Here is an 11,928-nt window from a genome sequence, read left to right as displayed (position 1 = left end):
TAATTCCACACAACCTCTGTTCTGGCTACCAGTTGTCTCCTAGTGGCCACCACTTTTTTTCTTTGGTGACCAATATGTGTTAGAGCAAGCATCTAAGAAAGAAGACTCCAGAGGGATGATTTTCATCTTCTCAGTGTATTGAAGACAAATGTCTTTCTTAAGTGATCATCCCTATACATCTAGTGGAGAGATTAATGTAACCTGTGAACAAACACAAATGTACTCTTTTATTAGATGGCAATCAGAGAAATCATTCTGTATGTGCATCAGGACATGGGAATGATTACATTACAGGTCAGCACTAGGTATTTCTGGTAAGAAACTTGTAAGGAGGTGATCAGAGTGAGTCACACTGACTAATGCTGAGAGAAGAGGAAGTTCAGTGGGCAGAGACATGAGTAGTTTGGTATTTGTAACACTGAAGATAGTGCTGAGAAAGACAGGGAAGGAAGAAAGGTTACACAAGGTTGCTGAAAGGAAACACTTTCTTTTTGCATTTCCATAAAAGTGAAATGACAATCTGTGCATGAAACTTGTTATTTGGGATAACCTAAGAGTATAACTTGAGAGTATGATGAATGTCACTAAACCCCTTCTATATTTCTTCCTTTGTTTTTTTAACTTGTCATTGTAGTCCTTCCTTGACTTCTGCACAGGGTTCATTCGGAACCTCTATTTCTTACATGGCCCTGTTTCTCCATCCTTATCACATAGGCACCTCAACAGAAGTGCTATGAAATAGGATTACAGCAACAATGGCCTCATCAGTCCTCGAGATGATAAAGGACGAGGTAACCTGTCCTATCTGTCTGGAGCTCCTGAAGGAACCTGTGAGCACTGATTGTGACCACAGCTTCTGTCGAGCCTGCATCACACTGAACTATGAGTCCAGCAAAGGCAGAGACACAGAAGAGGGCAGCTGCCCTGTGTGCTGAGTTCGTGTCCCATTTGGGAATCTGAGAACTAATCGACAAATGGCCAATATAGTTGAGAGGCTCAAGGGATTCAAGTCCATCCAGAGGAGGAGCAGAAGGTGAACGTCTGTGCACAACATGGAGAGAAACTCCAGCTCTTCTGTAGGAAGGACATGATGGCCATCTGCTGGGTTTGTGAGAGATCTCAGGAGCACCATGGTCACCAAACAGCTCTCATTGAAGAGGTGGACCATGAGTACAAGGTAAGAAGCAGGAGGGTACAGGAAACAAAGCATAAAACAGTAACAGATGGGAAAGCTCCACTTTGTGTGACAGGGTACTTACCTGCATATGATAGACTTGAAACTTGATATGTCATTCCATTCTTTTTATAACTTTTGAGACCTAAAAAGACATGATGATTTATTCCACTGAAGTGTAAGTAAATCTACCTGGACAACAAACACTAGGATAGAAAAAAATATTTTAGAACTGTTTCTTTGAAGTTCAGGTGATGTCCAGGAGCAGAACAGCTCCTGATTTATTCCATGGTTATCTCCTTACAATGTTAATGTCAAATTCAGTAGAAGGACCTCAAATGCAGTCAAGAGACTTTAAATAACAGGGTAGTAAACACATGGCACACAGCAGTAAAAAGAATGTGTACATGGCAGGTGAAACGTCAGGGAAGAGAGAAAGGTTTCCATAATAAAATACACAGAGGCAGGTTCTGTGTTGGAACTTTGTTTTTTGTTATTGTTTGATTTGAAGCCCAAATATAAATTCATGCAGAGGGTCTGCAAGGGACTGTGCCAGATGGGATTCTAGAACGTGAAGGAGAAGTAGACATACATCCCCACGCCTAATCCTGAAACATGTGTAACTGATAGCTACTTGAACTGAAAAATTACTTTTCTCCAAGGGAGTCACACTGGGGAAATAAACCATCCTTAAAGAAAGGTCCCCATGCCCAGCAACCGACAGATAGCCAGCACAAAATGCACTGAGCCCTTATTTGGAGGAGGTTCGTTCTCTCATAACGATAAGTCAGAGTTTTTTCCCCCCATCCTTCTAAGTCCTTTGCTTTTATATTATGGTGACAGCTTTTATGATATTCCCTTGTTGGGAATCTGTATGTCTCTCCCTCTATGTGCACTTCATGTGCTCTTTATTTAGCTGTTTTTCTGGTTTCTTTGTTTTGTCATATTACAATGTATTTTTTATTTAACTTACTATATTTATTTTTATTCTGTTATTATTCCTTGTATGCCTTTTTATTTTCCCACAAGAGGCATAAGGGGTGTAGAATTGGATGGGAAGGAAGGTGGAGTGATACGGGGAAGAGTAATGGGATGAGAAACCTTAATCAGAAATATTGCAAGGGACTGAAATAAGAGCTTAGCACTTAAGAGCATTGGATGCTCCTCCATGGGTCTTGAGTTCAGTTCCCAGCAACCACATGATGGCTCACAACCAACTATAATGGTATATCATGCCCTTTTCTTTCATGCAGGCATACATGCAAATAAAGGTTGTACACATAAATAAAAATCTTTTTTAACAAGATGCCTTTAACATACACTGTATGAAAAAAATCTATTTTCAGTGAAAGAAATATATCTTAACTACAAAAAAAATGCACTTAAAAAGAGGAAAAGAAAAAGAAATGTAAACATGGCCATTGTGTTGATGCCTGTTCCATTCCACAGCTCTGGCAGCTGATGCTGCTGGATCTCTGAATTTCAGAAGTACATTTGTCTAAATAGGAATTCCAGGCCAGCCATAGCTACATAGTAAGACCCATTGATAAAAAGAAAAGAATTTGCAGGTGTCAAATAGGACATGGAAGGGGCATATGATATATGTATATACTTATGTGAAAAAAAATCAAAAAATTTACAGAAGTGTCCTGGTTCTATGATCCTGGAAGAAAAATAAAAGGTATATACTTGGTGGGATGATGGACCAAGAGAGATTTCTGTGTCTTTGTCTAAATGGAGATTGTGTCTGTATTAATACAAGTATTGATTGAGATCTGGACTTAAGATTTACATGTTTAGTAAAATCAAAAATGAAAAGAGAGGAATAAAAAATTTACATATTTTATGTATATAAATATTGACACAAGCTTTTTAAAGAAAGAATAGTCTTAGGCTTCCTGACTTTCCAGAAGAGTTTCCTACTAATCATACAACTTGACTCTGCTACAATTTCTTTCTCACAGGAGAAGCTGCAGGCAGCCCTGCAGAAGCTGATGGAAAATGAGAAAAGGTGTGATGAATGGCAGGATGACCTTCAACAGCAGAGAGCTGACTGGGAGGCAAGTGGGACCCTTCTTAAGGGAGTGAGTCTGATGCCCAAGAGGGACCTGGGCAAGAAGCTCTGGGGTCTTTACTTCCTGGGAGTTGATGAGGCCAAGAGGCTTTGATACTCCTCCCAACTGGTTCCCCCGGCTGGAGATGCAGAGTCAGTGTATCACACCTGAGCTGGGCTCTGTGAGGAGCTGGCACCATGGAGGATGCTTGGTCAGAATGGCTGCTGGGTCCTACTCCTGTGGTGGCTTCTGAAACTCCCATTGTTTGGGAAATATGCTTGGGAACAGGCCGCATATGTGTTGCTGAGGTTTAGCTTCCCAAGGGGATTCACAGGAGGAACGAGGATTATTGTAAATGGGAAAAGTGTTTCAGGCACTCTGAGGCAGTAAACTGCTAAATCCACCCTATGCTCCCAGCCTGAACATGCGCACTTCTTGCCACCTGCCCGTGTTCTGGATCTCAAGCAACCTTAATATTTTACTATGCCTTGACTACCTCAATGGTTGGGCCATTCCTGAACCTCCACATGGCTAACACACTTCCCTCCGATATTCCTGAATTAATACTTACTAAATCTATATTTTATCTTTGCTGCCCTGGACCCTACTGGGCAGCCCTCTCGGGGGTGCTTTTTCCCCTTTATAGCTACATTTCAACCATCTCAGTCCTCTGGACCTTCCCGGCTTGGTCTGACTATGGTCTTGTCATGGCCGGATCCCCTCTTCCTCTTTCCTCTGCATTTCTCGCCCAGGAATCCTAAAAGTCCCACCTTTGTCTCCCTGCCCAGCCTTTGGCAACTTCATTTCTCAATCAGAGCCAACTGGGGGCGGATATTGCGGTCCCTGTGTGATTTCAGGAGCAGGATTAATACATTAGAACCAATCCACAACAGGGCACCTGTATGAAAACTGAGTCTCACTCAGCCATCCTACTTTGGATCTGGTGACCTTGGTAGAAATGACCTAAGATCTTTGTTTTGCAATGTCTGAAGAGACATTAAAAGAGGACACATGCTTCCCTAAGAATCCCTTCCCTTTCCCAAGCTCAACTCCCTGTGAAACCTCCCCTCCCAGACCAGTATTTCTCTGTCTCCTATTCCCATTTGGAAAGACTGCATCCCTCTCTCTTTTCTTACCCATGAAGAACCAAATACAGAGCAATGTAGAAAATGTTCAGAGACAGTTTAAAGGATTAAGAGACCTCCTGGACTCCAAGGAGAATGAGGAGCTGCATAGGCTCAAGGAAGAGAAGGAAGAGGTTGTGAAAAGGCTGGAAGAGTCTGAAAATGAGCTGGTGCAGCAGAGGCAGTGGGTGAGAGACCTCATCTCAGATGTGGAACATCAGTTGGAGTTCTCAACCATGGAAATGCTGCAGGTAAGACTGCAGGAAGACCCAGTTTCTGAGAGTCAGGAGACAGGAAACGATTGCCCTCCCTCTTTGCTGCTGTTGTCTTCCTGGTAGTGACAGTGAGCTCTTCCTGAGTCAGTTTCAGAGTCTGGAGGAACTGCTGCATGCATGAATGTCGAAGAGAAATAAATTGCATTTTATTGGTTTATTAATAGTTATGCAGTACAGAAGCTGATCCTTGGAAATCCTTACATCATGGTTATTTATTACTCTACTGTATTGTTGAGCATGTGTGAAGCACATATTCAACCATCAAGTTACTCACTTCACCAGAAATTAAAAGTAGTAGAGGTTGTTTCTCCATGTGATGATTTGAGACTTTCCCCCAACTGCCTCTGATTCCAGTGGAACAGGAAGCTGTATGTGGGGGTTCCATGCAGGATCTCAGAGAGGTTTCCTTGACTGTCTTCCAGTTACTGATATGAAAAGGTGTCTTCTTTATCTACGGAGGTATGAAGTTGGTAGTGTATTTGATCTTTATCACATTTTTAAATAGTTTATACCAAAGTCATTTTTTGTTGACGAATATTTCTGTAGGAATTTGTTTCTTTCATCTAAATTGTTAATCTTGTTGGTTCTAGACCTTGCGAGTTCTAGAAATTCTTCATATTGTTGGTTCTAGACCTTGCTAGTTCTAGAAATTCTTCATATTCCTTTATGCAATATATTTCCATTGTGTTCATTTAATTATAATTGAAAATGTTCATATTAGATAGAATTATGAATCTATGTCTAAAATGAGCTGGTTCACATACAAAGTACAGCCAAAACACTTCATAACCATGAAATTTTATCTCTTGACTAATGAATCTGCTCATTTTTCTCTGCCTCAAGCCCCCGATGACCCTCTTGTAATCTTTACTGTTGTGATATCAAATGTGTACGTGACACATATTTCAAAAATATCATTTAATGTTTTTTTCTATTTCCATCCGGGTGAGTATAACAAATTCTCTGAGTGGAAACAAGTTACCACAAATGGCAAGGCTTCTTGGTTTCAGATGCCTAATATTAAATAAATATTAAAATATGCTGATCACATCAGTTTTATCTATTCATCTGCTGATTAATTCTCTGATTGTCTCACTATTTTATCTACTATAATAATGATTCAGCATACATGAACATACTGAGGACATTCTTCATGAGGACAATTTTGAGAATCTGAATTCAGCTATAACTAGGATAATTAGCTTCATTGAAAGTTTTCTTTTATTATGAGATTTTGTGGATTAATTTTATATAAAATAAATCCATGTGTGGTATCCTGTGTTCCCAGGGCTTGAGAGGGTCTTAGGTATGGAAACAAACAAACAAACAAAATAACTATAATCTTCCTAACCTAGATTCAGATTTGCTGGCTCACCTCTTTAATTCCAGCATTTGGGATGCAGAAGGAAACGAAGTTTAAGTGGGCTCAAGGCCATCCTGGTCTATGTAGTCAGTTGCAGGACAGCAGGGTTACAGAGTGAAACCCAAAACCAGCAAGGTGAAGTGTTCAAGAGACTGCAGAATGTCCAGCCTTAAATAGAACATACATACTGCACCACTAATTCAAAGGCCCAGGGATCATTGCAGAAGAAGGGGCAGAAAGAGTGTAAGAGCCAGATGTGATGGATGACTACAAGGAAAACACTGTCTTCTGGATACAGCTTAGCAGCAGCTCATATGAAATAAGATTAGTTTTGACACCAAGCCTAAGAACTGTGCAAGCCAAATTCAAACATGAAAATAGACTTGCTTAGGAAGTTCACCCACACTCAAGGAGCTACTGAAAATTCTTAACTTTGGGGATGAGAGAGGGGCAAAGTTCTTTAAGAATGTAAAGAACTTCACATATATCTACCAACATCCAGCAGAACCCAAACATACAAGAATTTTGACAGAGGTCTCAAACCCTGAACAAATGGAGAACTGAGATGTCTACTTAATATATCAAAGTGGACCTGCTCAGTCAGGTCTTGATATCTGTTCTCAATAAGCCAATATAAAAGATCCAAATTAATATTAAAAGGAGGTTTACTAAACTGAGACACATTTGAAAGTAAAACAAAGATTTTAAGAACCCTTCTGTCTATCTTCAGATTCCCTAAGTGAGAACAAAGTTTAAATAGAGAGCCAAGAATATGCACATATGTGTAGTCCAAGTCAAGGTGTGGTCCTATCCATCATTCTCCCACCATGATCTGTGTTAGAGTGTCACACTTGAAAGTGGTCAGACAAGTCATTACAACTGTTCAAAATATTTTGAGGAGACCAGTTCTTCCTCTTAATAGAGGAATATGAGATTCTGAAGATATCCTCATTTCTCTGGAGTCTTTGTTTCAATGGTTTGATAGTCAAATTGAGAGACCCACATATCTCTTTAGATCAACTTCTTTCTAGCCAGGACAGTTCAGAAAGAAAAGGAAAATAGAAGTGGAGGGACAAGGCAGGTGGGGTTAGGAAAGACCTGGTTAGCTGGTTTTAAATATTAATGTCCTAAGCTTCTGATCCTTTTTGCTTCCTCAATATTAATATAGCAACTCATATTTAAATGACTAAAATAATTTGGAATTCAGCTTCTTCTACATATGAATTAGAAGTAAAATAATGGATACCTAACAAGTAGCAGGAGAAAGGTCATGTGTTTTTTGTGTTTATGAGTAAGTACATCAAAACCTATGTATGCTTTCAAACTAGTTTCTCCATCTTTGGTCTCCAGTGCCTGGTAGTATAAGTCAAAAAAGAGTCAAACAAAGAACCATGGGTCATATTTATTTCATGTTTTGGAGAGTGGGTGACTGACGTGATTATCTTCTGACTTTGCCTCTGTGGCCAGTAAGAGTGTGACCAGGATTTGCAAGAACAAAAAGAACATATTAACTGTGTTTTCTGCTTCTCCCTAGAATGTGAATAATGTCCTGAGAAGGTATGTCTGGGCTGATAGGAAAGGATAGCCCTATTGTGTGGTGAGAATTATTTGATATTCAACTAGAATAAATATCTTGGGTTTTGCAGAATTTACATATAATGCTATTCTGAAGTTCTAGGAAGAAGAAAGAGAGGGAGGAGAAAGGCGGGCTCTGGATGTTTTGTAACTGCTGAGAACAGATTAGGTTCTGTTTTAGGGGACTGGGTTATGGTGAGTTATAGAGCTAGGCTCAATAGTGGGTTGAAGCAAATGGAGCTACAGGTACTCTCAGATTCCTTGTAGATCCATCATTCTGTCCACGCCATGGGCTTGTATCTAGCTGTGCATCTACACTGAAGTGCTTAATTTGTAGATTTATCTTATTTACAGTATGTCCTCTGTGTCTGCAACATTCACAGAGTTATATAGTGGGAATAGTTCCTATGTGTTTGTGCATTTCTCCTGGGGATAGAGGAGATCCAGATTTCCCTTGTGGTTGTATTTAGATTTTAAAAAAAAAGAGACTTGACTCTGTGGGCACAATATTTCTGCAGTGAAACAGTGGCTGCAGGTGCACCACATAAGTCACAGGATTGTGGAAAGCTTCTCCATTGTGCGTAAAATGTCACATCCCATCTGTCAGCATCAGGCTTCATCCTGACATGTGGAGCTTATGTCAGCCTAAGCGTGTTTTCCTGTCTCCTTTTCCAAATTTTGTCATCCTAACAAGAGAACATGAAGTAACTGGGCAGGGTCATGAGTGTGTTATGTCTCTGGAGTTAGTAGTCTATCTTCTTTTTCTTCTCAGATTTCCTAGGAAAATTCAAGGATACCTATGGTTAGAATGATAGGGAGTCAGTGGTGTCAAAGGTCAAAGGTCGCTCCAATGGAAGAGCTATAGAAAATACTCAAAGAGCTGAAGGGGTCTGCAACTCTATAGGAGGAACAACAATATGAACTAACCAGTACCTCCAGAGCTCGTGTCTCTAGCTGCATATGTAGCAGACGATGGCCTAGTCAGCCATCATTGGGAGAAGAGGCCCTTAGTCTTGCGAAGATTATATGCCCCAGTACAGGGGAATGCCAGGGATCAGGACGGGTCAGGGGGAGGGTATAGGGGACTTTCAGGATAGCATTTGAAATATAAATGAAGAAAATATCTAGTTAAAAACATTTTTAAAAGGTCAAAGGTTTGAGATGTGGAGGTGAATATTTTATCCCTAGGAGTCAGACCTTGAGACTGAAACAGCCCCAAATGATCCAGAAAAGAACATTCCAAGCTCCGGATCTGAACAGCATGCTACAATCATTTCAAGGTAAGGGCAGCTAAATTCTGTGATTCATTGTGTGGTTCTAGGTGTGGCTGAGCTGCATATGGAAGAAAATAAGGATTCTGAATGTGGGTAGAGGGACTCAGGAGAGCAGATAGTGTGTCCCTGTGATGTCATTGTATATGGTGAGAAATCATCATTCATCCAATACTATATCAGATTTTCCAAACCTTCCTTTCATATGGAAAAGAGATGGCTCAGCACTTAAGAGCACTGACTGCTCTTCTGAAGGTCCTGAGTTCAAACCCCAGCAACCACATGGTGGCTCACAACCATCCATAATGGGATCTGACTTCCCTCTTCTGTAGAGTCCGAAGACAGCTGCATTATACTTACATATAATAAATAAATAAATCTTAAAGGAGAGAGAGGGGGAGGCTTTAATTGTTTGATTCCTTCACTGTACTTATTGCTGTGACTTTTCATCACTTCAGGGCTCATGATGTCTAGTGATACTGGGGTAAGGAGAAGCTACAGCACCATGAACCCCTCTCCTCTCAATGTCTTCCAGAGTTTATTTCTCTGTTAAGTCTCAGGTTTCGCATTGCTTCTCCCACTATGCACAGCAATCTGCCTCTGCTTGATTTAAACAAGGCTTCTCCATGTTTCTTCTCTCTTTCTCATTTAGCTTCTGTTCCTTAAGTTACAAATAAGGTTATGCTTTGTCTTTCATGTGACTTTTAACTAATGTGTCTCATTTTTCTGCAGTTCATGTGACTATATCAAAAAAAGGCAAACATTGTCATTAACAAAGAGAAAAAGGCAAATGCAGCATACAAATTCCTATAGAAGGAATTTGCAAATTTCTGAGATCTATCATTTTGTTGTCCTAGGATATCCAACTATTGGCTCAGGGGAGCAATACCTGGAAGTAGACATGTCTAGAAGTGATGCCTGACTCCTGGGATTAAGTCATGGACCACATGCTGCACCCCAACTTTGTTCAATGAATGAAATGTTCCCTAATGCCAAATTTCATGATGATGATATACAGCATGAAACTTATCAGTCTAAATATGGCTGCTTGATTATAGGGATGAAGAATAGGTCTGTGTACAATGCCTTTGATAAGTGTCCTGTCACCTACAATTCCAGTGTCTTGGCCCTCTCTCTGTCTGGTCCTCTCAGTCATGTTGGAGTTTTCCTGCACTGGGAAGCTTGGACTCTCTAGTTTTATGATGTTTCTACCTATGAAGCTTTCATCTATTGGTTCTATGACCCTTCCTTCCCTGATACGGTCAACCCATATTTTAATCCGATTGAATGTTCAATGCCAATGACAATATGCATACCACCCTCTTATCCTCATGTATATCTATGCAGTGCCCTATGTCCGGTGTATCTCATGTGCCTGAGCTCCAGTGTCATTTCTACTTTTCCTGGTTTTGGTCCTTCCATTTTAATGACTTTCCTTTCTAAATACAAGCCATTATAGACTCATTTCCTTGATCCAGTTCTTTCTGTGTTTACAGTGCAATAATACTTCATCATTTTCGATACTCCCAAAGAAACAGCTATTTCATCTTTAGAAGAAGTCGCACCTCTGATCCACCCACCGATGTTGGAAAACAATTAAAAGAATGCCACATGATGGTTAACAATGCCTTGGGGACCTGTGACAGAGGCCCCTGAATGGGAATAAAGGCAGAGCGACTTTTACCTCAAATGGATTCTGTTCCCTTGATTGTTCTTGGATGTGATTTCATGCCTGCTGGGAGAAAATTTCACATTCAAATTATAAGAGTTTCTTATTCTTGTTGGATGTCGTATTATAGCTACAGATCCATTCTGGTGAAAGCATATGCTGAGTATTGCCCACAATGTATCCTGAATCTGAATATGGCCTTGTCCCTTGCTTTCATGATTTACCAGATATAACCTATAGTAAATTTCAGCCAACTGTGTCTAAATTTTTCTGCCTTGAGAAAGTTCTAGGAAGGGCTGCTCCGTTAATATTTAGTATATACATACTAGCACATATTTACATATATTTCTAAACTCAAATAACCTTTCCTGAATTGTAGTTTTCTTTGTACACTCATATATAAACGTACTGAAGTACAGTCTGCAGCATTAGATTATATTCTGCCCCAATATAATCTGCCCCAATATAAGTTTGAAGACTTTCAAGTCTTCAAACCCCAGTTTTTTCTGATAGATCTACCTGGTTTGTGGTGCCAGAGACAGAATTCGGGTCTTCATGCATGCTGAGAAGGTGCCCCATCATGGAGCTTCATGCCCCAACTCTGTCACGTCTCCACAGCCCCATTCTTTCTGTCACTCATAAAAGATAAATGAAAGTTCTTCTGCAGCTTGCCTAGTAGTTTTGAAAATTATGTGTAGGGGTATCTCGCTAAGGAATGGGCCTTAGCAGAAAGTCAGTTTAGCGGCAATGCTTGTGCCTCATCAAATAGTTAAGAAGGAAATATTTCAAATGGTACCAAATAAGACTCCTTTGTAAGCTTAAATTTTTCAAACCCACTTTAATAAGGGTACTTAGGTGCTTTAACCTCCCCTCTAGCCAATCACCCACCAGACCGTGAAAAGGAAAGGTTAATAGAGCACAGGAGGATGTGGACCTGTTTAGAAATACTTCTTTGAGGTGAATCTGTCTGCACTGTCAGGATATCAGCAGTTAAGACCACAGAAATCAACAGTGGTAGCTCAATCTGCTTGCAAACACCATTCTGAATCAGTAATGGCTGTTCATTCCAGAAGAAACGGCAGGGATGCAGCAGCCCATTCAAAACTGTGGTCATGCTTTGTTTGAAGAATGAGAATACCTGGAGTATAAACTCACAGGTGTTTTTACTTTTATCAAATTATAAATCTACATTTATACTTGAGATAAAAATGTTCAAATTAATAGATCTTCAAGGGGGCTGGTAAGATGGCTCAGTGGGTAAGAGCACCCGACTGCTCTTCCAAAGGTCCGGAGTTCAAATCCCAGCAACCACATGGTGGCTCACAACCATCCCATCTGTAATGAGATCTGATGCCCTCTTCTGGAGTATCTGAAGATAGCTACAGTGTACTTACATATAATCAATAAATAAATCTTTAAAAAA

General features: G+C 40.2%; 2 pseudogenes; both read left to right on the top strand.

Moving 5' to 3' along the window:
- The first annotated feature begins 755 nt into the window (after positions 1-755).
- On the top strand, positions 756-8,891 carry LOC110298015 (annotated as a pseudogene).
- A 701-nt stretch (positions 8,892-9,592) lies between these two features.
- On the top strand, positions 9,593-10,471 carry LOC110298014 (annotated as a pseudogene).
- The last annotated feature ends 1,457 nt before the right edge of the window (positions 10,472-11,928 follow it).

The sequence above is a fragment of the Mus caroli genome, chromosome 7 (genome assembly GCF_900094665.2).
Source record: "Mus caroli chromosome 7, CAROLI_EIJ_v1.1, whole genome shotgun sequence".
NCBI classification, from domain to species: domain Eukaryota; kingdom Metazoa; phylum Chordata; class Mammalia; order Rodentia; family Muridae; genus Mus; species Mus caroli.
Note: the sequence above shows the minus strand (reverse complement) of the source record. Positions and strands in the feature narration are given on the sequence as shown.